The sequence below is a fragment of the Genypterus blacodes genome, unplaced genomic scaffold, assembly GCF_046128005.1.
Source record: "Genypterus blacodes isolate CSIRO-AG114 ecotype Tasmania unplaced genomic scaffold, CSIRO-AGI_Gbla_v1 ptg000012l_1, whole genome shotgun sequence".
In the NCBI taxonomy this organism is placed as follows: Eukaryota; Metazoa; Chordata; class Actinopteri; order Ophidiiformes; family Ophidiidae; genus Genypterus; species Genypterus blacodes.
In genome coordinates this window covers 1,576,920-1,601,688 of record NW_027466826.1, presented here as the reverse complement: position 1 = coordinate 1,601,688, position 24,769 = coordinate 1,576,920, and the positions used below count along the sequence as shown (strand labels likewise).

Here is a 24,769-nt window from a genome sequence, read left to right as displayed (position 1 = left end):
GGGGGTATTAGTATTAGTATTCCTAGGTATCAGCCTGTTAACTGTTCATGTACAGAAAGTAAACTTAGTGTTACCTCACATAGTACACACAACCTCCAAAAATCTACTTACATTCCAGACTTTTTTATGCAGCTGGGGCATCGAGCACCGACTTACTCATATCCAAAAATCCCCCCCTGTAGGCCTATTACAGAGACAGAGGGGTGGGGCTGGTGTGGGGGTGGAAGGTGCAGCATACAGTTGAGTTATGTCGTATAACAAAAAAGATGTGCCATATTTATCTTGTTAATACGGCGTTTGGCTATGTATGCCTCCATCACCGCTCCCACACATTTTCATTTCACTTATAAAAAACCCAGCTTACGTAACTGCATTGCGTTAAACCAAACCAAAATTGCATTGTTGGTCTTCCAATAATTTCAGAGATCAGCATTCAGCATTGACTGCACTGTGACAGGCTCTCTGGAGAGGCCAAATCATGTAGTCTTATTATAGAGGAGACAAATGAAGTGTACCAACCCCCCCACCCCAGCCCTAGTTTCTCAAGGTTACTTTCAAAGATAGCTCACATCTTGGTACAGTATGTGGGTTGGGCTTTAAGTAAGCTCTCCCACTGGAGACATGGTGTAACCCTGTGCAGCAGAAGTGAGAGGGATTCACAGGCCACAGAAAAAGAGGGGTGTAACTAATTTAACCCCATGGGAGATGGACGGATGGGTGCTGGCTTTTGTGACTGCAGAATCCAGTCAGGTCACTCTAGTTAGCGAGAGTGTGTTGCCTTACAGACAGCCCGACTGAGTTGTGTGTCAGCATTAAAGCACTTAAAGGTAATGAGATTTAGGCTTTCTGCATCATAAAGTATGACCGCCTTTAGAAACCCTTGAGACAATGGTGCCGGGGTTTGGCTGGGAGCACAAAACAGACTTATGCCATAACAGAATCACCACATTCCACAGTGAAATATGATTATGGACTCCAGAGAGGCATGTTCCTTCTGTCAATGATAGTGTAGCTGTCCCACTGTATATCTCTCAACGCCACACTAACTTGCTTCATCTCTGCTTGCCGCAAGGAATAACACTTTTACACTTCACTTGATTCATAGAGATGAATCTAAACACCCAATCCACTCTGATAAGGATATCCCTCATATTTACTCAGTGCAGGAGCATGCTTCAGCAATATACCTTAATGAAAACGGTCATATTCTCCTTTTATAAAAGAAACTGAGAATAAGCAAGGAGGCAGTGTTGTAGCCAGGCATCACCAACATTTGCTTCTTTTCTTTTATAGTGCAGTATAATGAGCTACCTTCAGTCAAGACCTGTCGTCATGCATTACTGTCTGACCACACCGAAGGAAAGCTTTCCTACCTTTCGGGTTCTTTTTAATGCATCGGCTAGATGACAGATATGCAAATATGCTGGAAAACAACAGCAGCATATATAAGTGGTTTGTATTTGTTATTCTTTGCCTTTTCAACTCAATTTTCAGTACATACTTAGATACAGTAAAAGGAAGTCATCTTCACGGGTGTATCAGTATGCATGCATCTGTTAAGCAGTGTTAACTAAAGCAGCAGGACAAAGCAAGACAGTCAGTGTGTTTTGGAATATCTAATTCCTAAATCAAAAGGTCCAAGGATTGAATTCAGCAAATCTTATTAAAAAATATTTATTTGTCTGGTTCTCGAAAGTTTTAGCTTCTTTGTTGTTGTTGACTGGCTGTTGGGTTCCTTTCACGAGAGGTTGGGCATGATTGGTGGAGTTATTGTTACAGCTTAAAGCGATACTCCAAAATAGAGTGATTAAAGGTCACTGTCCAGGTCACTGATATTTTTTTCCTATTTTTCTGAGTTGGATCATTTTTGGCAATATTTGGAATTAGCTCACCACCATAGTAGACTTGGAGTCTGCCCAATGGAAGCCCATAGAACCCCACAGATCCCTCGCGTAAAAGCCTCAAAAAGCTCCTCGAAATGCAGTTTTAAGTTTAGTTGGAAACAAATATCTTCACAATTGCCTCAGAAAGTGTTTTCCTATGAGCTTTAAACTCTGAACCGTCTGTATTTTTTCATGGATTTACTATTTTATAGCAGCTTACTGTGTGATGTTGAACTGTAAAGTGAAGTAGCTGAGATACTGTTGTGGTATACATGCAGGGCGTTGAAAGAGGGTGATTAAAGAATAATAGATTTATAGAAGGCATTACCGTCATTATAGCACAACCCACTTCTGTTTGCGTACCCGGAAAATATGTTATATGGTTTCATTGTGGTGTGTTTAAGCAATGGCAAAGGGTTCCCAAATAGGTCCACACACCTATGGCAACATATAAACTTAAAAGTGGTAAATACATTAAAACAGATGGTTTCTAAATTTGGAAGTTGACAGCATCTTGAATACATCTGTTATATAATTCTTACATAAATCAAAGCCAAACTGTACAGCATCTAGATTATAGAAGGGCAATGATGCATATTGGCCAGCACGGCCAAAGGCTAATATGGAGAAACACGCAGATGGCAAAGCTCTGACGGTAAACGTCTAATTCAGCTCAGCACTCTACTTTCACTCCATCTCCCTGTGTGTGTTGCTTCCCCTACCTTACATACACATTTACATTCAATAAATATAGGTAATATAATATTTTACAATCATACAGCTGTGCTGTTTGTATTTGCCTAAATCGTTGTAAAGTAAGATGAGAGACTAATTAAGAGAAAAATCTTGCAAGAAGTAAATAAACAGTATGCTGATTTTCAAATTTGCAGTATCACAGTGAGATGTCTTACAGTAGATGCATTGCTTCTTCACACGTGTTCACTAAGCAGCAGCACAGAATCGTCATCCACGCAGGTAATTGGCGGCTGTTTACACCGCCCTTGGCATTCCCCTCCACTCTGGGTTGACACATCTGTAGTGCTCATTAGGATGGAGGAGCTCTGTATTACACAGCGTAACCAATTCTGGTCTCACAGGCTGTTCATGCTCCGTGTTCATAATCATGTTAGGAAAAGCAAACGTCCCAAGTTCAAGTGACAAAGTTGTCATGGAAATTAGAGCTCAAAGTGTAGATGCTGTGCAACTCAGATTTCCCTTGGATGTTAAGTAGATTTATTTGTATCAAAAGGAGTGCTGTCTTTTCGAAACCTTTTTTTGCCTTTTCATCGTACAAAAATATATTAATGCATCAGTTCAGAGCCACATAGGGGGGTTAGAAATAATGGGGAAAAGGAGTAATGACTTTGCAAGCCATAACGTTGGAAAGCAGTTTATGGGGAACAGTTTACCCCAGGTGCTCAAACACCAGATGGAGAAACAGCTGAAATAAGTAAACAGACAAGTCATTAGCCCCTGTTTTAAAATGTTCATTATAAAGCCTCAGCAAAGTGAGATCGATGTAGTGTGGAATGAAAGAAGGAGGTAAGGGCTAACAACAGCATGGGAAATGACACATTAAAATTCAAAGTGGTTTCACGGCAGGCTGCCTTGGCTCTGAAATGCATGGTTTAATAGATTAAATAACTGAATTATGAGCATTCTGACCTTTCTATTAATTACTGATTTCAAAATATATTACTTACACTAGAATTCTAGCTGCACGCAGTAGTTCCAGGAGACAGAAACGAGCACTCCTTATCACCCTCATTATGAAATACAGGGTATTCAGCAAATGTTCCTTGTCTCAGGAAATACATCCTTTAAATAATTATGAACAATCGTATCGAAGCTACATTACTGGCACCACAGTCCCTTGCAGCTGTGAAAACCAAAGCCAGTGATAATGCTTTAGCCAAAGCACTATTAGTGATTGGCTTAGGAAATTAAAAAAAGTTCTGTTTTCACAATGGTGCATTTTTATCTTGCAACTTCATAGTGAGTCTTAATGAGTTTGAGTGCCATTCATCACTTATAGTATTAACAAAATGAACATCTTTTATATATGATTCTATGTCTTATTTGACCAACTTAGGGTATGAAAAGCAGCCTTGTACTTTAGCTCAGTGGTTCCAGCTCAGTGGTGGAGCAGAGGTATTGCAGGGGGGGCGAGACAAGAGAGAAAATTTGTTGAAAGCAGAAATGCTGTTACACAGTAAAAGTTACACACACAGTATTTCACCGTTAGACCTATAATAATTCCACTGCAAAGGTGATTTGTCACTTTATTATTTATTTTGTTTTGTTAAATAATAACTTGCAGTGTTGTGAATTGCAATGTTTAAAATAAATTCCAGTGAAGTTTGGAAGCTAAAGATGTGTGTGGGGGGGGAGGTAGATAAGACTTTCTTATCTACAAAAGGGGGGTCCTGCAGAAAAAGCCGTATAAGCTCATAAATAGCTCATACAGCATGGAGGTGCTATCAATAACTGGATACAATAATAAGAATAAAAACAAAATGAGAAACGTCTGTAGCTGCACTGTGGTGTGTGCTGCTGTGAGAGCTGCAGGCATTAAATAAGGCATGGATTGTTGAACATTGTAAGACTTATCTGCATGGTTGGAATTCATCTATAATTGATCAGATTACTTAGCTAAAATAGTGCACTGTGTTAATTGACTATGACGTTACATGTGGCTGCAGACTCATGTCATCGCTGTATTGATATGAACCAAATTAATTACTTGATGTATTTAGCTTGCATTCTCAAAGCCTTGTTAAACCTTCAGCACATTTTACACACAATTCCGGGAAGCAAAGGATTAAGATGTCTACTGCCCAAGTAAGTGAAAGTGATTAAGAGAGAATATCTCACACATGTCTCAGTGTTGGAGTGAACTTCGAACCCATCAGGAGATAAAAGAATCATAAATCAACAACAGCAACAACAACAACAACAACAACATCAACAAACATCTCATTCTATCACCTTAAACTGCATGCATTCAGTGTAGCAGTGCCATTATTTGGGCCAGGATGAAGCATGTCTGGCCTCATCACTGCTATGTCAGGGACTGGGCAGCCCTATTCAGGGACCTCTCAGACCTTCTATTGCCTTCCAGATTGCCATGGGAGATTAGCTGACCTCAGGACCTGAAAAAGAGCAAGTATTACTCACCTTGGCCGTGCCCTCTCTGGTCTGCAGGTTTGCAATCAGAACCGGCGCCAAGCTCCTGTTCCTCGGCAACCAGTCTCGGAGGTCACGGCTCTCCGAAACATCTGCTTGTGACAAATAGCTGCTGGAGGGCTGGCCGACAGAGAAATGATGAGAGGCTCTGGGTAACAAGGAGAAGGGGAGAAGGTATGTGAAGAGGACGGGCCTACAGAGCAGAGAGCCCCCAGGCAGAGAAGATATCCTGGAGGCAGCTCTTGTACAAATCCCTCATAGATGGAGCACATTGTCATAATTACTGCATATCACAGTGAGATAGTCTGACTCAAAAGAAAAACACAGGACGCTAATAAAGTCATGCTCTTTTTCAATTGCCACAATCGTAAAATATTAATTGCAAATTTTCAGGCTTCGGGGAGGACGTTGTTTTTATTTCACGCATGTAAGCCTTCCATTTTAATCACACCAACCATCATCAAGCTGTGAACCGCTTTCTTAACTGCTCAGGGATCTTTGATTATCATCTTAGTGCAGGCCTTACCTTTAATTCACCTCAAAACTTTCAGAAAACCCGCGAATTGAAGTACACAGAGTGATAGAGAGGAAGAGAGAGAGAGAGAGAGAGAGAGAGAGAAAGAGAGAGAGAGAGAGAGAGAGAGAGAGAGGGGGGGGGGGGGGGGGGGGGGGAAGAGGGAGGCCGAAGATGTTTAAAACATAAGGGGAGGGTTGTAGCTTGTGTTTTGCTCTCAGCCATAATTAAATTCTTAATTAGCGAGCCCTCTGGAATAAATACACAACGATTGAATTCAATTTAGAGCCTTAACTTGTTTTGCAAAATGTACGGGAACACAAGCTGAGAGGGAGAGAACAAGACGGCATTAAGGGAAGAAAAAAAACAGAGCAAACCCAGAAGTGACAGATATGCACAGAGTTGAATGTTGTGTCACCTGGTTGTGTATCTGCTTCTCCACCAAATGCCTATCTGTTACATCCTGATGAAAGTCTCAGACAAGCAAACTGCCCCGTATCATCTCACGTCATGTCCATCTGTTCTGTCCTGGAGAGGGATAAAACACAGGCAGAAGATACTTCTCTATTAAATTCATGTCCCCTTGTCCTTGCAGCCCTTTATGACAAATCTGTGCCTGTGATTGTCTGTATGGAACTGAACGGTAGGCCTGTTAAGATCGTCCCTGGCCCAGTGACAGAAACCAGTGTCACAGCAATCTGGCTTCCAAGAGAAATGTTTGTCTCTACAGCTCAACAACCTAATTGATCTGACTCCGTAATTTAGATGAAGTTGTCTATGATTTTTTTAGATCCAAAGCTTTAATGTATTATACGTGTAAAATAGTTTATTCTGACAATGTCAACAAAACACACTATCATATCAGCTTACTGGCCATCGTCAGAGCATGGAGGAAAATGGAAGTCATGTCAGTTAGATAAAGGAGTTGGTTGATTGGCTTACAAAATCTCATGGTAATTACCTTTCTGAGGTCGCATTTATTTTCTTGACAATATGACAATTAATAAAAAACAGGTTCAATGGCAAATCCCATACAATTTTACAGTCTTAGCTGAGGTTACAGGTTCTGTCATCTCATTTTAATTGTTTCCATATTTTTATTCATTTTGCTCAGAGGGAGCATTTGAAACTGAAAGCATCATTCAGTCCTGCAGGTGTGTGAGAGTGTAGTGTAGTGTAGGTTGCACCCCTGGCCGGAGGAATTACATGCTGAAGTATAATAATGGGCTGAATGGAAGTAGAGTCATGGTTGATTCATGATAAGCACGTATATTACTAATGTTGTGCTGCAATCCACAAAATGTTTTATAGGAAACGTTTTGCAAGTGGATAAGTGAAAATCTTGACAATAGTGGTATTGTTACACTGACTGCACTCCACATCTGAAGTTTCCCTTTGAGTGAAACCAAAGTGGGATCAGGTTTGGTGGGTTGAAAAGTATGTACAAGGTTGTCTCTGATTGTTGGTGCTCGTCGGAATGATAAGAATGGGAGACGTTAAGTGATCTCATGCTGTGATGGCTCTGCCCTTACAATGTGCAAATGTTTGTTTATTATGTCTCTGAGTTTCTGGTAATTGTGGTTGAATTCAGTTATAAAGGATATTCTTTTCTAGTTTTTTAGACATGACTTTAGGCTTAAGCAACTTCAACCTTGAGCATAGTTTGTAGGCTGTGTCTATTGCAGATGGATAGATGGTAGTTTTGATTTGATACATTTTGATTTTATCTCATCTGCCATGCATTTGAATCCATCCAATTCGGAGCAAATTCTCCCCTTAGTCGTAAGAGCTGTCCCTTAGGTGTGTTTTGTTACGACTGGTTTGAATGGTTGCTGTCACAGTTCAATCATGGGTTAAATTGTTTGAACGAGAATGTGTAATTTCAATTCTCTGTTCAGAAATTGAGAACAATTACCACAGAGTCATTACCACAATGATTAGCTTCAACTCATACCATACATGAACAATCTGATATGAATGTGAACTCATTTTACAGAGAAATAAGAAGAATCTATATTCTACAGGCCGCAAGAATCAGATCATAACCCACACTTTTAGTCACCAGGAGGGCTAATTAACTGATGGTGAAGGAATATTACCAGTGACCTTTGGTGAACCTTGGAGAGAGGATATAAATGTAATATAAACAGAGTTGTAAACGTAATCCTAACTTTGATCCAATAATCTTCACCACAATCAGACGTGGCCCCGTCATTCACATCTTACATTTACGGATTAGTTTGGATTTAGGCGAAGTTGGTATCTAAAAAAGTGCTGCACCAAGAGGAAATTATCTTCTGATCCAGATCATCTCTCTCACCTTAACCCTAATAGGTAACCAAGCCACGTCCCAGAAACCCATCAAGCACTATCCACAGGCTGGCTTGATAACTTTAACTCATTGAAGTGGGAAATGGAGAGTCCCATGTTTTAATATGTCTGCTGAAGGCTTTAGTCATGCCTGGCCTCTCCCCGTGCCTGTCTGGCTAGCCCCAGGAACGGCTGTGACATTGCTGTGAGGCTCGGAGCAGCAGTGTGAATTTGCCGCAGCCCCTTTGATGTGTCAGCAGTGCGTCGGCGGCATATCTCTGTGCAATATTGAAATGTGATGCAATGACGATAGGTATGGGCGAAGCGCTGCCAGGGGCTAACGGAATATGCTTTGCTCTGCACAGATTCCTCTGGATGTAGGTCCTCACTTTACCTCTTGAAATAATTAGCTGTGTGTGTGTGGGTGTCTGCATGTGCATAGAAATGCAACTGTGTACATATATTTTGCTTAAGTGTAATAAGAGAATTTGGATTATGTTTAAATCCCTGCCTTCTGCCCATATATAAATAGATAACAATCTCAGCATCATGCCATACAGAGCTTATAGTGAGCGAGAGGGTCAACTATAATTGTACATGAGGGCATCCTGACAAATTTACTCATGCTGCGACCTTCATGGACATTGCAGAGCTCTGCTGATCTGAAAGTAAGCAGCCAGCACCTGGGAGAATGAAGGCCTCATGGCCGATAGAGTAGAACTGAGAGCGAGGGGGGATGATTGTGCAGTCAGAGCGGCTCTGCAGAGGCGAGGGTTTAGAGGCTTTAGCGTGTACGCAGCACATGTAATCCCCGAGCCCCAGGGTAGAACTGTTCGCCAGTAGGATTCTGAGTAACAATTCCGATGTAGACTGAGAAAAGTCTTAAACTTATTGTGCATATAGTCACTAATTTAACTCTTCAAACACTGGGAAGTGCTTGTTTTCTCCCTGTTCTCCACACGGTAACATCAGTCACAGGGGCCTGATATTCTCCTATGGAATACAACAATCCACCAGAGGCGGTTTGGCTGCTTGCATCTTCAGCTGTGATGACTCTCTTTCTTCGATCAAAGATAATCTGGAGTTGAGGGAGTTTGTGAAGATCCTATAGCACTTGCTGTGTTTATAAGACGACCGTACAGAACACCAGGGGTATCGGGCTACCAACGCTCATTTTCCTTTACAAAAATGCAAGCTCTGATCTCCAGGACTCATACATGAGGACGTTGTGCTTATTGAAGTTTACTAAGTTCTGTGTTTGCGACCTCTTCCTTCCGTCCCCCCCCTTCCCTACCCATTGTTCACAGCTCCCAGAGGGAGGATGAGGAAACTGCACTGCCGCATTGTGCATCAAAAAGAAAAAAAATAAATAAGAAATAAGCATTGTGGTTTTTGTGGTCATTAAAGTATACTGAACACAAAGACAAGACAAATGTGTTATATGGGTCTGGAGTTTTAGGGCAGTAAATTGGCAATTAGCCAGCAAGTGTTTTCAGTCAGGTGGTAATATCCAGAGTAATAAGTGCTATACTTTACTACATGAGGTGAGCTATGAATATCCCTCTGACACTGTGCAAGTTAGACAAACAAATGCCTTCCTCTTTATTTGAGGAACCTCAATGCAAACAAACCCCAGCAGGATATGAAACTATATTGATACTCTTGAGAAAAATCCAAGAAATTCACCAGTGAGGACATATAATAGAATATATATATTATATATAATGTATGTTTACCTATGATATCCCAGAATTATCATTTTATTGACATGATAAACCTTATATATAGGTCACTGTGAAGTCAGTTAAAATACATGTATATGATACATCTCATGTATACAGACGAGAAATTCACAGTTATATTTCAGTTCTTGAGACACAGTCTTTGAGGAGACCTGACTTCTGCACCCTCTGTGCAGAAACCACTTAAAATGAAGCCGCTCAGCCTCTCTCATTGCATTAACTACAATGTAATTGTGTATATAGAGTCGTGCTGCAAGAAACCTAGTGATCTTAAGCCTCATAAATATGATTAATCATGATGTGCAGTTCATAATTTCCTTTTCAAAGTAGCATTACATCTTTGCCTCTAATCATATCACTCCTCATTTTAGGTCCTTGTATTAATTTCCCCTCTCTGACTAAGCAGCCACTTCACAACAGACTGTGAGCATGTGTGCAATAGTCGAACTAACTCCTGATTTATGCATCTTCGTCGTCTGAGAGTTCTTCAGTGAAAAACAATCTGAAGAGATTTTAATAAAATTGCGAGTGAACACAAAAAATGACCTTGACAAAATAGCTCACATCACACTCTTTCATGTGACCGCATTGGATGCACAAGGGTTAATTTCAATTTATCATCGTAGTCATTTTGCCGGACATAAATCATAAAGACATTTTGAAGAAAATGGTTGGAACACGTATTCCCCTTATTGGTATGTGTGACCAAATGTAAAGTCAAATTAAATCAGATTATAAGATTAAAGGAAAGCTTCATCAGTGTCTTCACAGTTTGGTGGAGATGTATATGCTCATTCAGCTCAAAGCAGATAAAGGCCACTACTGATGGGAAATTACACCTTCTGATACACTACAAGTGGATATCATCTGAGCAAGAACAAATGAACATTTACTTTCAAGCATTTCTGGATGATAAAGCCTGAAAACAATCACGGTTCAGCGCATTCGATTCACAATAACAGCTCTTATTTTCTAATATTTCTGTGTTTCCTGTGAGGTACAGCCAGGAGATTGCCTTGAGACAACCCTTATTCATTCATTCATCACCTGTCTACTTCTTTTCTATGAGCACTTGGCTGTCATGCTAAAGGGAGTCCATGTGGATCTCTCACATCTCCCTGTGTTAGGGAGATGATGGGTGCTGTGCTACTTTGAAAAATTTCATTTGCTGCCTGGTATCAAGGGGTTAATTATATCTAGGTAGCTGTTTTTGATGAGATCTAAGCATGTGTACAAACAAACACAAGGAAACGAAGCGGCATAATGTATAGGCACAAACACATTTGCATACAGGCTACACACAAGGCTACACACCAGACAACATACTGTATATTCTATCCACAACTACCACAACAAAAGCCTCCAGAGCAACTAAGCCACTGGATGGATGCCTGGAAACTGGGTCATCTAACGCCTTAAATGCAGTCTTTTTTAAAGATTATTTTTAATCTTCAACATCTTCTCACACTTGTCATTTGCATTAGATGCTGCAAAATGTGTTGAGCAGCGTAACCGTCCTAGATTACAGTCCGTGCGGTGCTGGTGGATAGGAGCCCCACCACAGCGTTGCACAGTGTGACAGTACATTCTGACCAAGCAAAAATCCATAGGAAATCAATATGTTGTTAGTAAAGATTGGAATTGTGCGCGCGGCTCGTATCAACAAGCTACAGTACACTCAGTAGAACATAAATAGCGGTTATTGACAGATAAACCTCACAGTCTCCGATGGATGCACAGAAATCCCGAGATTGAAAGGCAGACAGGAAGGCAAAAACAAATACAAATATTTCCATATATCCCTCTCTCCTAATCTCAATATTCCTGAGCGGCAGTAGATCCCTCGGTGAACACAAACAGAACATCTAACGCAGCTCTTCCGACTTAGCTTTCTGTCTCTGTCAGCCCTGATTAGGTCATTCTCACTGTGCAGCCCTTGATAATGTTTAACACTCCTCAATCCATATTGGATCTGTGTTCCACCTGTAGATAGATGCTAATCCGATTTTCCTGCATTGATTTGGGAGTGACATTGCATTAGACTCTGGCCTATACCTCCAGCCTATCGTATAGCATACTGCCTCTCTCCCTTCATATCTACGGTCTGATACTGTACACAGAACCTGCAAAGTCCTGTTGAGATAAATAAATGATCTTGTTTGTTATTCAACATAGAAAATTGTTGCTATGATGTCATTGTTGGTATGATGCCATTGAGATAAACCCCAGGACGTTTCTCACACGGAAGCAAATAAAAAACTGATTCGGGTAAATGACTGACTGCACTTTCTTGTTCACATTTTGAAGAATGTCTAAGGAAAAATGTGCAAGAAAGCAAGTTTTAGAATAAGAGTAATGAGTACAAAAGATTTGTCCTTTAGGGTACATTATTCTGGCCTGTTCCTTAAAAATCAACATACCATGACACTCATCTAAAAACCTTGAGGTGATCATGACTCATCAAACTCCTGACAGAAGGGGTAATATATTCATTTAAGAAGTTTGCAGAAGTTTGTGGGTTTATTTTATTCTTATTCATTCTCCAATACCTGACAAGAAGGAAGGGTTGTTTCTCATCCAAAGCAGAGAACAATATATTATAGATAGCAATGTAAATTAAACATTATAAGCCAATTTAAAGAAATAGGGAGCATTTCCCAAACACAGATCACAAAGTTCATCAGCTGGCACATCATTATGTAGATACTGCTCTCAATTCCTATCTGTAATTTTCAGGCTTCATCCCGGACTGATGCATTATTAGGTTCCTGCTCCTCTGATTTACTCTCATTGATGGTAGATCAGCCTGAGTGATGTCTTCCATTTGGCGGGTTTTTTGCAATGATGTATGTTAGGGCTCTTTAATTGACATGTTCACCAATTCCCTCGCATACTTTCCTGACATTTACTGGGAGTTCTGATCAAAAAATGAATTTGCATATCAAACACTGGTAAAAGAAAAACATTCTCTTTTGAGCTACGTTTCTTTTTTTAAAGCATCATCTGTAATTTCCCTTTCTCGATCTTTTGTTTTCAGCATCACAGTTTTTTGGTTCGACTGAAAAGTCAATATGTCATGTTGAATGTTTATAGCTAGAGGGAAAATGACATGAGGCTTCGGGAAGATCTAAAGATTGAGGGGAGAGGAAGTTCCTTGGTTGAGACCGACATCAGTTAGAATTAGAATTAAATCAAAACATCAGTTAGAATTTAAAATCTTCATACTTGATATTCTCAAACAAAACAGATGGATATTGAAGTATAAACATGGGTGTGTACTGGCCAAATGTCTGACAGTAAGAATACCCCATGACATGTAGCTGCATCCCCCCTCTCTCCTCCCATCACCACCACAAGCCTTCATAAATAATTAAAGATTTAATCTGTGATATTTTCAAAGGTCAGACGCACAACAAAGAGAGAGAAATGCCAGGCTTTCCTCTGCAGGGGCAAATTTAGTAATCACTCAGCAATGGGCTTGTGTTTTCACCTGAAAGCTCTCTCAAGTAAGGGGCCACAGATACGATGGCGAGTGGGGGAGTGGACTTTAGGGGGAAGGGTGGGGGGGGGGGCAAGAGTACACACCAAAGCCAATGAGCCAATGTTGAAATGGCACCTCGTAAATGTTTCATCCTTTTTGTCTGGTACTGGGCAGGAATGATGTCTGGGAAAGCCACCGCGCTCACCGAGACCAGAGCTACCTGTGCTCGGCAACAACGCTGAGAGGACGGGGAGGACCACCCCGTTTAGTCAGGGCGCGGCTCCAGAGTCAGAGGCCCTGTGCTTGTTCATGCATAAACAGTATGTCTGTCTCATGCATTAAATGGAGATGGTCCTGATGGATTTCTTCTCCTGATGCATTATCAATGAGACCCTCTTTCTGCGTGGCAGACCCAGCCTCCACAGAAACGGCTCTATCATCTATTTCCCCCTCCAGTGCTTCTCTTAACTATGAACCAATGGAAATGTAAAGAGAGGCCGGAGGTTGACACCTACATGTTTAAATTTTAAGTAGTAAGGTGACATTGGAGTGGGGCGGGGTCAAGGAAATAATTAGAGCACATTATCTGCTGCTTATCATAATGTGCATACTGTGTGTATTGTCAAAATATAAATGAGTAACATAAGGGAAGTTGTGTTTCATATTCTGATATTCAGATGTGTTTCATTACTTTTCTTACTGGATAATTACACATGATATGCATTTAGCTGACAAACTGAGTACCCATAAGTAGCACTTCTGAAGGGTTTTTATGTTTTTTTTCTCATATGCAACCCACTGAGTTGGCTGACTCATCTGCTTGTTTTCTCCCTCAGACCTCTGCTCCGAGCAGAAGGGTTTATCTCTCTGTGCCACCCAGGTAGTCATATTTAAGTCACGGTCCCACTTCTTCCATATACAGCACAGTTTCAACAAACACTTTGTGCTGTCACCTTCAACTTTCAAATATATATGGTGATGTAGAAATATGAGAAGTTGATTGTGTTTATCTGGTAAACAGAGAAGACACTTTGATTTGATCTGATTTGATGTTCTTTGTGGAGATATGATTAAAGGCAGAATTAGATAACTAACCTCTGCGATACTGTAATACTGGACCTCTGCCAAACCAGCACCTCTCCTCCACACATTGTTTTTGTTTTTTAATGTAGAATGTGTCACTTCACACTCAAAAGCAATTTTTCTTTCCTATTTTCTTTTAATAGCGTTTTTTACTCCAAAACATTGCCTCTTGTCAGTTTCTTTTTAGTAGCTATTTCCAATTCCAATTCCTCTTCACGAGAGGGAATATATGGTGGTAGACAGGAAGCACGCAGACAGAGAGCAAAGGTGTCTGGGGACAAAAGCTGTGGCCCTCACTGTAAAGAAGATGCATTGACGCTGTGACACCTCACCAGCAGTGCACCTTGTAATTTCTGTTATCTCAACCTGTCTCATTTAGTTCGTCATCTTCATTGTTTCACTGCCTGTGCTTGTTATGGCTCTGTCTCTGTGAACTATACAGGACAAATCTACTGTATCTGCCTCATCCAGGGCCTCTGCTGGGATGAGATCCAATGTAGGCTTAATTATTCGCTGGTTGCTGCAGTGGAGAATAAGCGGCGCTGCAAACTCTGCTGTCTCTGCTTATGATGAACTGTAAAGACTGAGCAGGGCTATTTGTATGGCTATTGGAGGCGTGTACTTGTAGCCTTTGAGTTTGTATGATTAGGTCAAGAAGCAAACTCTGCTTGGCAGGCCCAAAACAGCAAGCTTTGCCATTAAACATTCATGAACTGCAGTGCAGTGGCACCAATGCAGAAAGGTCATACAGAAATGATGGGTTTAGTTAGATATAACTAACTCTGCGCCTTAACACACCACAGGACTGCATGCCTGTAATAAATGAATATGTTCCCCACAGACATGCACCTGGTTTCTTATTGCTTTTATAATAGAAAAGAAAATCCCATTGTTGCCAGGTCTCGCTATTGAATTGTGGGTTTGTGGCAAATGATTTGACACGGGCAAATATAACAATCCATTTTTTTCGAGCTGTATGTCTGAATATAGATGTAACTGCTGGTTGTATTTTTAAAGAGGCAGTGCACATAAACAGCTACCAGCAAAGTCCTAAGTCCATGGATTACTTCCATTGTCCCGTTGTCATTCCATCCTGCTGCCAAAGCAAAGTGTGAACCACTTATCGACTAGCAGCGTGCAGATCCACTAATGGCCACTAGATGTTGACTCCAAGGCAACTCATGCCTCTATTTTTTTATACAACCTCTAAGCTTGCAGTGGCATAAATGCATTTTCATTAAGACAAAGTCCGTTCTTGTGCTTGCACCTGCTCCAAATGAACCCACTCGCTTTGAGGTGGTTGTAGAGGGCCAGCTGAGTTTGGGTTTATGCAGATTCTGCACTTGTGATTCCACCTGCTCGGGCCACTTATGCACTAATGCAAGAGGAAGAAGTGATTTTCATGGCTTTATTTGGTGGAGGCACAGAGAAGAATCTCCCCAAAAAATCCTATCTTGTGTATTTACTTAAGCTTTGTTCACACACTGATATATATTTACCTTGTTGTATATATTTAAATTACATCAAAGAACAAGATTTAGTGTGTTGTGGCCTCTACTAGGTTAGATGCATGTGCTTGAATGCTCAATTAAACATACAGTACATGAAAGTGATTAATATTTAGGGAAATTCTGGATCTATCTGTGTGTGTGTTTATGTGTGTGTGTGTGTGTGCGTGTGTGTGTGTGTGTGTGTGTGTGTGTGTGTGTGTGTGTGCACGTGTGTGTGCCTCCAGTAAATCACCTTTGTGCTTGCCTATTGTGATCAGAGCAGGTGTAAACACAATTTCATGCCAAGAGGAGTGACAATTGCACTGTTCCATCTGATCTGCATAAATACAACCTCAGCTGTGCCATTCCACCCACCTAAGTTCAAGCGGTTCCTTTTGGAGCCACAAAAAAAATTAATAACACGGACATGAGCAAAACAAACAAACAAAAATGGAACTGATGCATCTAATGAAAATGACATTGCACCTGTGTTTACATTACAGGGCTTTAAACCTGCATGAGAACAGCCCTTTGCGTTGTTTATGGTTAGTCTACGTAAACCACTGTAGTCTTCCTGCAAAGACAGGATGTTTAAATACTTATTCACTGAATTGTGTCATTGCAGCATTAACCTTATAATTTTAACTTAGGCAGCGGAGAGTTGTTTAAAGCACACAGACGTAACCAATGCCATTAGAGGGCAGACACAGGGGATCTGACTCAATGGACTGGGAAGGGGCTGCTGGAAGGGCCAGCAAAACAAATCACATTACACCTCAATTAACACCAGCGAGTCCTCTGGAGTCCAGTTTCATTCTCAGCAATAAAACCCATCTCTCTCTCTCCCTCCCTCCCTCTCTCTCTCTCTCTCTCTCTCTCTCTTTCTCTCTCTCTTTCTCTAACACACTATCTGCACGCAAATAGACAGCAAAGAGAGCAAAAGTAAGAGGACTGGACAGGATAAGCACATTTACACTACGTGCATGATCATGGGTTCAGCGGATCTCGTTAGAGGATCTCGGAGCCAACTCCTCTCACTTGGTTAATAATCAAGAGCTGTGTCTGACTCACAGGGCAGTAAGCTGATAAGTGTGCCCTTTGGAGGGTCCAATGTCCCCATCACCAGACAAGGACAGTCCCACAGGGTAGCAACTGTGAAGCTCAGAGCCAATTACCCACCTGCTGTAGAACTGTAGCTCAGGGGTGTCACATCATGCTAATACCAGTGTCATAATTGCTGTTGTTTTCCCAGTTAACAGGTTATGGAAATGAGATCTTAATGGCTTTTAAAATCCACTTAAATTACACCGTATAACTGGCTCCCTTTGTTCGGATCATTAGATTCAAGGGCAGGTATTACTGAGAAGAGAAACTGTCAACTCAATGTACTACACAACTATTTCAAAAAATAGATTTTTGTTACCATATTAATCTAATTACATAGTTAATTAAGTTTAATTACACCTGTTAAAATTTGTTTTGCAGTCATTTGACAGCTTTGTGTGTTATGGGAAATTGAATCATCTTTTTGATCAAACCGCCTTTTAACATTATTCATCGTTCATCAGTTCTAACAGCTGCACTCCACTATTACACAACGGGCGAGGACGCAAAAAGTGAGTTCAACAAATACAAGAGTCGAAAGAAGCACTTACCATTTCATTACCTGCTTCGTTATCACTGTCAGATCCTGTTTTTCACACTGTTTAAGTGTGTGCTGGAATAATGTGCCCGCCTTTAATTTCACAGTAAATTCCAGAAGCTGCATCCATGCCTGCGTTTCTGCAGCGTTATTTCCCTCAGGGTATGGCAGGCAGCTTCTGAGAGACAGAAACAAATCAAGGTCAGAGAAGAATTACAGACACTGGTAGGACAACTCTTGTAGTCTATTATGACCACCATGCCAATCCATGACATTGCTATTATTACGGGAATTATTTACTGTTTGAGTGTTTGTTTAAAATTGAAAAGAATTATATCAGTAGCCGTTTCTTCGTCTCACGGGGCTACTCTCGGAAATTGCCCTGCAAAGTAAACATACAGATGTACAATATTTAGGGAAGCTTTGTGTTAAGAAGCACAGTGTGTTACCAGTGTTATTTGTACAAGAGTTATGAAGCCTTAACTGAAAATTCATCCCTAACTAATCATTCTGTGCCTCAGCTGACTGAACCAATTTTGCCTCCAAACGTATTAGTGAAGATGATGATGAATGACAGGGACTTTAGCGTCTCGGCCCAATTAGTGATCCAACCTAGTCCCCCCCTCAGCGTTTGCTATAGGAGGAGGGCTGACACATGTCCATCAGTCACTCACCTCTCCTCCTCCCTTCACTCCGCCCCTATATCCTCCCCGCCGCCTCTGGGCCTGCAGGCGTGACGGCACCAGTGACAGCCAGCCTTCATCATCCTCACTGTCACTTCCCTGTAGCACCAACAACAGTTTTGCCACAACAAACTCAAAAGGGTTCATTTGAAAAAATGCCCACAGCCAATGTCCAATAGAACCAATAACAATAGGATTTTATTAGTTTGCTTGGTTTCTAATATCTTGGTCAATATCTGCCTAAAGAAAATATCAGTATATGGCCTCAAAACTCAGCTCTGACTAAATGTGTGTAGCAGTCCGCAGTGACCACCATGGTGACGGGACCATGAGCAGAAGATGCACTGCACTGGGTTGGATTGTGCCAGCTTGTGTGGACTTACACACAAGAAGAGTGTTATTTTTTAATACTGCAGCTTTTAGCACCAACTCATATACAATGTTCAAAAAGCACCACCAACTGATTTGATTTTTAAAAATGATGTAATTTTGAATGGGAGCTGAAAATAGTAACACTGGCGTGCAAAAACGTTTTAAGAAACTTTGAGAAAGGATACTAATATATAGTTAATAACAGCAACTGATACTATGAGACAAAAGTTTTTAAAGAACATACCAGACATTTGAGAGGTACTATATTAACTGCATTCATTTGTATTATTGATTCCTCTCCCACAGGGTGAAAGTCAACCATTAACTTCCTTCTTTGCTCTGGGAGTTTCCTGTATCGACCTGTTCTTTTTCTCTGGGCAGTGAGTTCTGAGAATGAAGCAAACTTTAGCCAGCAGAATCAGGATCGCTGTGTCCACAGCAGACAGATGGATAAAAACCTCAGAGAACACTGACAGAGAACGCTGTCAACCTTTCTCCATGTGTCCCCTCACACAGGCCAGGATAAATGCTGCAGTGCAGGAAGAGGAAGGCAACGCTCTGCATGGTGTGTGAGGCTTATTAACATGCCTCACCACGGGGAGCTGGAAGAATGCGGAATACTGAATGTGACTTTTAAATACGGTAACTGTAATTTTCCCATTGGAGGAATGGCAGGGTGGTGTAAATGAGTGGTACAACAGTGTGTCATAATGTGGATTGATATTCTCATAATAACTGTGCTCAGCTGAGAGGCTTTAAAAGAAAGCCCCCTCAGCTATGGCTCTCACTGTATTTTATTTCTCTTTCAATTTTCCCAACTAATGCAAATTTGATTGCATGCCACAGCCGCTCAAAGCACAACCCGTCCCATTTTCCTTTCAAACACACACACACAGGCATGACTGTGACTGACAGAATATGCTTCTTAATGGACTGTACAGCATTTTGAAAGTCACTTAATTTCAATGTAATAACTTGGTTTTGTTGAACCTTTAAAAGTTGTGTTTGTCAAAATGAGTCATGTCTACCTGTTTTATTTTATATTCACAAGTTAAAAGTGTTTATTTTCGGATATCCACAAAAGACATATTTCCCCCAATAAATCAATGAATCTAAATAAACCATTCAACAGGAATACAAGGAACAGGAACAAAGCCTCAAATATCCGAAATATATGAATATATGAAATTAATGCTACTTAAGCTCAACAGTGCTTCAGGCCAATCAAGCCTTTACATCAGAATTAGACTGGACGCTTATTATGTATAATAATAGGCAGCAAATGGAAACAGAAAGACACAGATAGCCATCGATCGTTCACATCATGTTGATGCTGTGGGCTCTTTTTTCTCCTGTTTCTTACTTTTCAAAGATTTCTATTAATTATTGTGAAAAAGTGCTGCTATCTTGGCCATGTCTCCCTCACAAAGGAAGCATTGGTGATATTAATCCTATTATACCAGCATGTTCTGTGTACTCTGTCTGAAACAAACAAAACACACAAACATACATTCATAATAATGTACCAACCTGAATACCTGGGTTGCAACCAACAGCTTTCCCTACATATTCTCATTTATTCCTTTTCTTGACAGCTAAGCCCCTACAAACTCCTTCCTCTTACACCAAGAAAATGGCTGTCAGCACCGGTGTGTGTCTCATCAGCAGTGTGTCCACAAAACAACACTTTCTCCATCCCATGCCGCACACGGCAAACTCCCATCCTAGCTACATTTGCTCAGTGTGACAAAGTCTTCAACAGCCGAGTGCTGGGAGATAAACCATCACATAAAATCAACCCATGTCGGCCCATACATCAACCACCTAGACCGGGAGCTCGCTTACAGGAGATGGTGTCTTTCCTGGCTGTCCAGCCACCTATCCGGATGGCTGACTGACGACATCTTGGAGATTTAGTGTAGGGTCTCAGTGGACTGGGTTGGGACAATCCCAGTAGGTAGGGAACAGTAATTATTGACTCACTGGAAGCCTGGAGCCTTGCAGAGATTGAATGTCACAAGACCGATGGATTCCTGGATGTCTGGAACAAATGGCTGCATCAGTTGTCAGAGCAAGAAAAAGGACCGAATATCTGGATAAATTCACTTTAAAGGCTGCAATTTACTATTTGAGCTGATCTGTTTGGTACCATAATTCTACCCAAATGAGAATATGAAGAGTTTGAGACGAGATTTATGAATGAGCAATACAACATTAATGACACTTCAGCCAAGCCTATTTCACTTGAAATGAGAATGCTGATAAACTCAGCTACCTATATTATTTTTGAAGGATATGAATATTTCAAAATCTAACATGAAGCATCCGTATCTGCTTTAAGGACAGGCTCAGTAAAGTCTGCTCACACACAGCTGAGTGAGAGCAATAGTGAGCTTGGAGGAGGAGGAGAAGATGGCACATTGGCAAAACAATGGACGTATAAATATAAGAAATACTCAAGAAGATCCCCCTTGCAGCTCTTCATTGAGTCATTCACAATATCTACAGGGCCTAATTAGGGTCAGCACATCCAGTAAAGTGCCAACCTGCCCCTTAGAGGCACAGATTCACAGTTGGGCCCCACAGCCTCTGATGATGTCTGAACCACCCATCTATTTCTCCATCCTCTCGCCTTGACTTTATTCTGCGCCCCACCGTCTCCATGATTCATCCAACGTCTCTACCATTCTGCACCTCCATTTTGCTCCAACCTTTCAAGCCACAATCTCACTCTCTCCCACTCTCTCTATAAATATCTGTCTCGCAGTCTGTCTTTCCCCCCCTCTCCCACTTGCTTCTGAAGTACAGGAGAATCTTGCATCCCTTGAGGATGTGAACACCCACTCTAGGTTAGGAATACTGCAGCTGCATGAGCCCACAGACCAGGGTCTCTACTGTCAAATAGGACTAATTGCAAATATGTGTGCAGTCCACAACACGTAGTAGTCCCTGTCGTCAAATGCAAGCTCACGTCTGCTGGAGACTAATACTGATTTGAATATAAAGCCTCTACTACGAACAGATGTTTCTGTCTCCTCCTGCCTTTACCAAAAATAATCTAGGCAAAGGTTTTACACTGTATTGCTGAATAAAAAACACATTTAGTCTTTCCTGAAAAAGACACACAAAAAAACTAAAACAAGAATCAACCTTTTATGACTTTCATCATTTCTCTCGGTAGTCAAATGGAATGAGTTCTTTGCAGAGGTAGACATAGCTATGCTTTTAGCTCTCCCTCCTGGCTGGCAACACTCACACACACACACACACACACACACACACACACACACACACACACACACACACACACACACACACACAATATCACACTCCTGCCATTCTGGACTCCAAAACTAGGTATTCTTTTTTTAATCTTATTCTGCCGTTATGCCTATTGTGCTCATTGTAAGTCTCATATGCTTAAAGTGTCAGTGAAGCGATAAAGTAGGGGGGAAAAAAGAGTAAGATACCAGAGCAGATTCAAAATTCAATATCTCTCATTTTAATGTTTTCTTCTTTAATGCTGTCTTATGCGGGTATTAAAATGAGGTCAGCCAGGCCTGATGAAGAAATTACATGATTTAATGGCACCCCAGGGGAAGTTTAAATATAGCTCTGTATTAGAACTGGCTTCCTACAGCACAGCATGACGTGAGTTCATCCATGAACACTTAAATCCAGGATGGATCCAGATCTAACTACAAGTTTTACACAGATAATCTGCTATAAATATTCAATTATGCCAATATCTGAGGCAAATATCAGTGTGTGTGTGTGTGTGTGTGTGTGTGTGTGTGTGTGTGTGTGTGTGTGTGTGTGTATGTTGGGGGGTGGGCTCCCATCTCAGTTCTATGTTTTTGTGCCCTTGAGTTGAATAGCATTCTTACCAAGGTGCTTGTTCCCTACACTGCCACTAGGTGGAGGGGCAACCCATAGTTCTTGCTATTTCATTAACAGCAAGAAAGCAGTTCCCACATGGATTGATATATATTGTATCTTAAAATAAAGCCTATTTACATGAAATTCAGATGGCAGACATCCCACTGGGCTCTGTGGGCAGATTTTTCTTTCTGTAGTCTCTGTGCCATTCCTCGGTACAAATCTCTTTCATGGTGGCTTCAGAAAACATTTCATCATTTCTTAAAACCGTATCTGTGTCTCATAATCTTAAATCTAGAAAGGGGGGCGCTGAGGTGAACGCATAAAGGCATCAGAGCAATTAAAACATCTATCAATATCGAGCTGGATGCATGCCATGAAAATAAGTCCAGTCTTTAATCACTGTGACAAACAAGAAATATGCTTAAATGAAATGGAAATGTCCCCATGGAGTAGGGCCCTTATTTGTCATTCTTCTCAAAAACTGATCGACTTTAGTTTAGCTCGCAAAGTTTGAGTGAAACGCCTACAAAAATATCTTCAATGGAATGAACAAAACTTCAATGCCGAATACTTAAAATCGCTTATATGTACTTACTAACAGAGCACACTGATTAGAATTGTTAAAATATTTGAGTTGCCTACATGAGCAGTATGGTTTAGATTAAAATAACAAAAAGAAGAATCCTGGTAGATGGAGGTTTCCTGTGATCCCACAGTCAGAAAGCAACAGACAGCGCCAGGCAGCCACTGTGACAGCTCCATTGAAGCCTCCTACCTGAGATAAGAGAAGGTGAAAGCAGAGGATACTAAGACTGTGGTGTGGCTCTCGCTATTCAATCCTGATACTTGTAATAGTATAGTGCAGGCTGGCAAATCTGGAGTCAAAACAACTCTCTTTCTCTTTTGTTTCACTCAAACTACAATACCCACAATCTCTCACCACACTTCTGTCAACCTTTCTGCTTTCCACCTAACGCACGTGTCAGCTTGTGTTCTCTCTGCCCTTTCTGACAAGGTTCTCTCTCCAACCCTCACAGTTAGTGTGAAGATAAGGCGGCTCCGAAGTGACGCTGGATGACATGTGTCGGAGTGTTTTCAACCAAAACATTACATAATGCATTCAAACAGGCCTCAATCGACCGGTTTTGCAATTTAAATGAATAGACATATAGGTCAAAGAGAGAGAGAGAGCACAATTTCCTATTAAGGCAGGATGGGAAAGGTAAGCATATGACGGAAAGGAGAATGGCATTGGTGGAATGGCGAATGCTAGTGAAGGATATTGCCGGCACCCTATTGTGACAAATGATACGTGTTGGAATGACTTGCAGGTATATCAGATATGTGACTTGTCAAACGTAAGAAACAGATTGGATATAAAAATGCCCCGTGTTGCAGTTTTCCCTCATTCAAATACGTCCATGTTATGCATACACTGTTCAAATAGCCCAGCACAGAGTAGAGAGTTTAGAATAGGTATACTTCATCCAAACATTTCCCAAATCACAGTGAATAATGTTTAGACATGTACTTGCATTCCTCCAAACTCCCTTAAGCTGCTCGAATTCTGCTTGTGTATGCCCACCAAGAGACACTCATAACGAAACAGAAACACACTGAATAGCAATATGGTAAATAAGACAACAATAACAATATCCTCACTGATACCTATTACAACACAAAGGATGAGCGATATCATGTTTTCTCACAATGTACATATACTACAATTCCACTGAGTAGGAACTGACCTTTGACAAACAAATACTCTCTTTGTATTAGCCCAGAAGCAAAATAAATCAACAATGCAAGCGGGCACAAGATTGTCAACAGTGAGCGTGCAGAGGTTCACGTTCCACAAGGCTGCTTTGCTTTAACCTACGCCAGTAACAGTGGTTGTGATTTATGACGCTTGAGTTAATTATCAACTCAAGTAAAAAGTAATTCCCATGACTAGAATTGTAAAACATCCACCTGTTCACCATCTTGTCTACTTAAAACAATGCTACATTAACTGCAATTGAAGGAAACTATATGAGCTGTACTCACAGGCGTCATGCACATGGTTTTCTGTAATCATTATCGGTACATTATCTAATTACTTTTACTGACATTTGACAAAGTGTGGTGAGCAGGAGGTTGAGCTCCAGTGCAAACAACCATCTGCCTCACTGAAGAGCCCTCAATCAAGACGCAGAAACCCTGTCAGCTCCAGATGCAGCTAAACAGGTCCTCTGACCTCATTGTTGAATGAGGGGAAGCATAAAGAGACATTTCCCGTCAAGGGCTGAAATCAAATCATCAAATCCTATCACAGTATCTACATCATTACATATTTATTCTAGATAGTGTTTTGTACAATCAGACTGAACGATAACAAAAGAAAGTAAGAGAGGGCTCAATATTATAATTGATGTTTGACCAATTGTCTGCGTTTATAAATTACCAATTCCAAGAAGTAACTAAACCAAAGTTCTGAGAGTGCCGATCGTGATTGCAACATT

The 24,769-nt window shown here is 40.9% G+C and overlaps 2 long non-coding RNA genes across 2 annotated transcripts; one reads left to right on the top strand and one right to left on the bottom strand.

The window, feature by feature from the left end:
* Positions 1 to 6,015: 6,015 nt before the first annotated feature.
* LOC143010214 (uncharacterized) lies at positions 6,016 to 24,442 on the bottom strand. The gene is made up of 3 exons (XR_012964771.1): positions 24,315 to 24,442; positions 17,345 to 17,509; positions 6,016 to 6,111 (listed from the first exon to the last, which is right to left on the bottom strand). It is a non-coding gene; the product is annotated as an uncharacterized LOC143010214 (long non-coding RNA).
* LOC143012018 (uncharacterized) lies at positions 18,780 to 21,423 on the top strand. Its single transcript, XR_012964965.1, has 2 exons — positions 18,780 to 19,028; positions 19,982 to 21,423. It is a non-coding gene; the product is annotated as an uncharacterized LOC143012018 (long non-coding RNA).
* Positions 24,443 to 24,769: the final 327 nt, after the last annotated feature.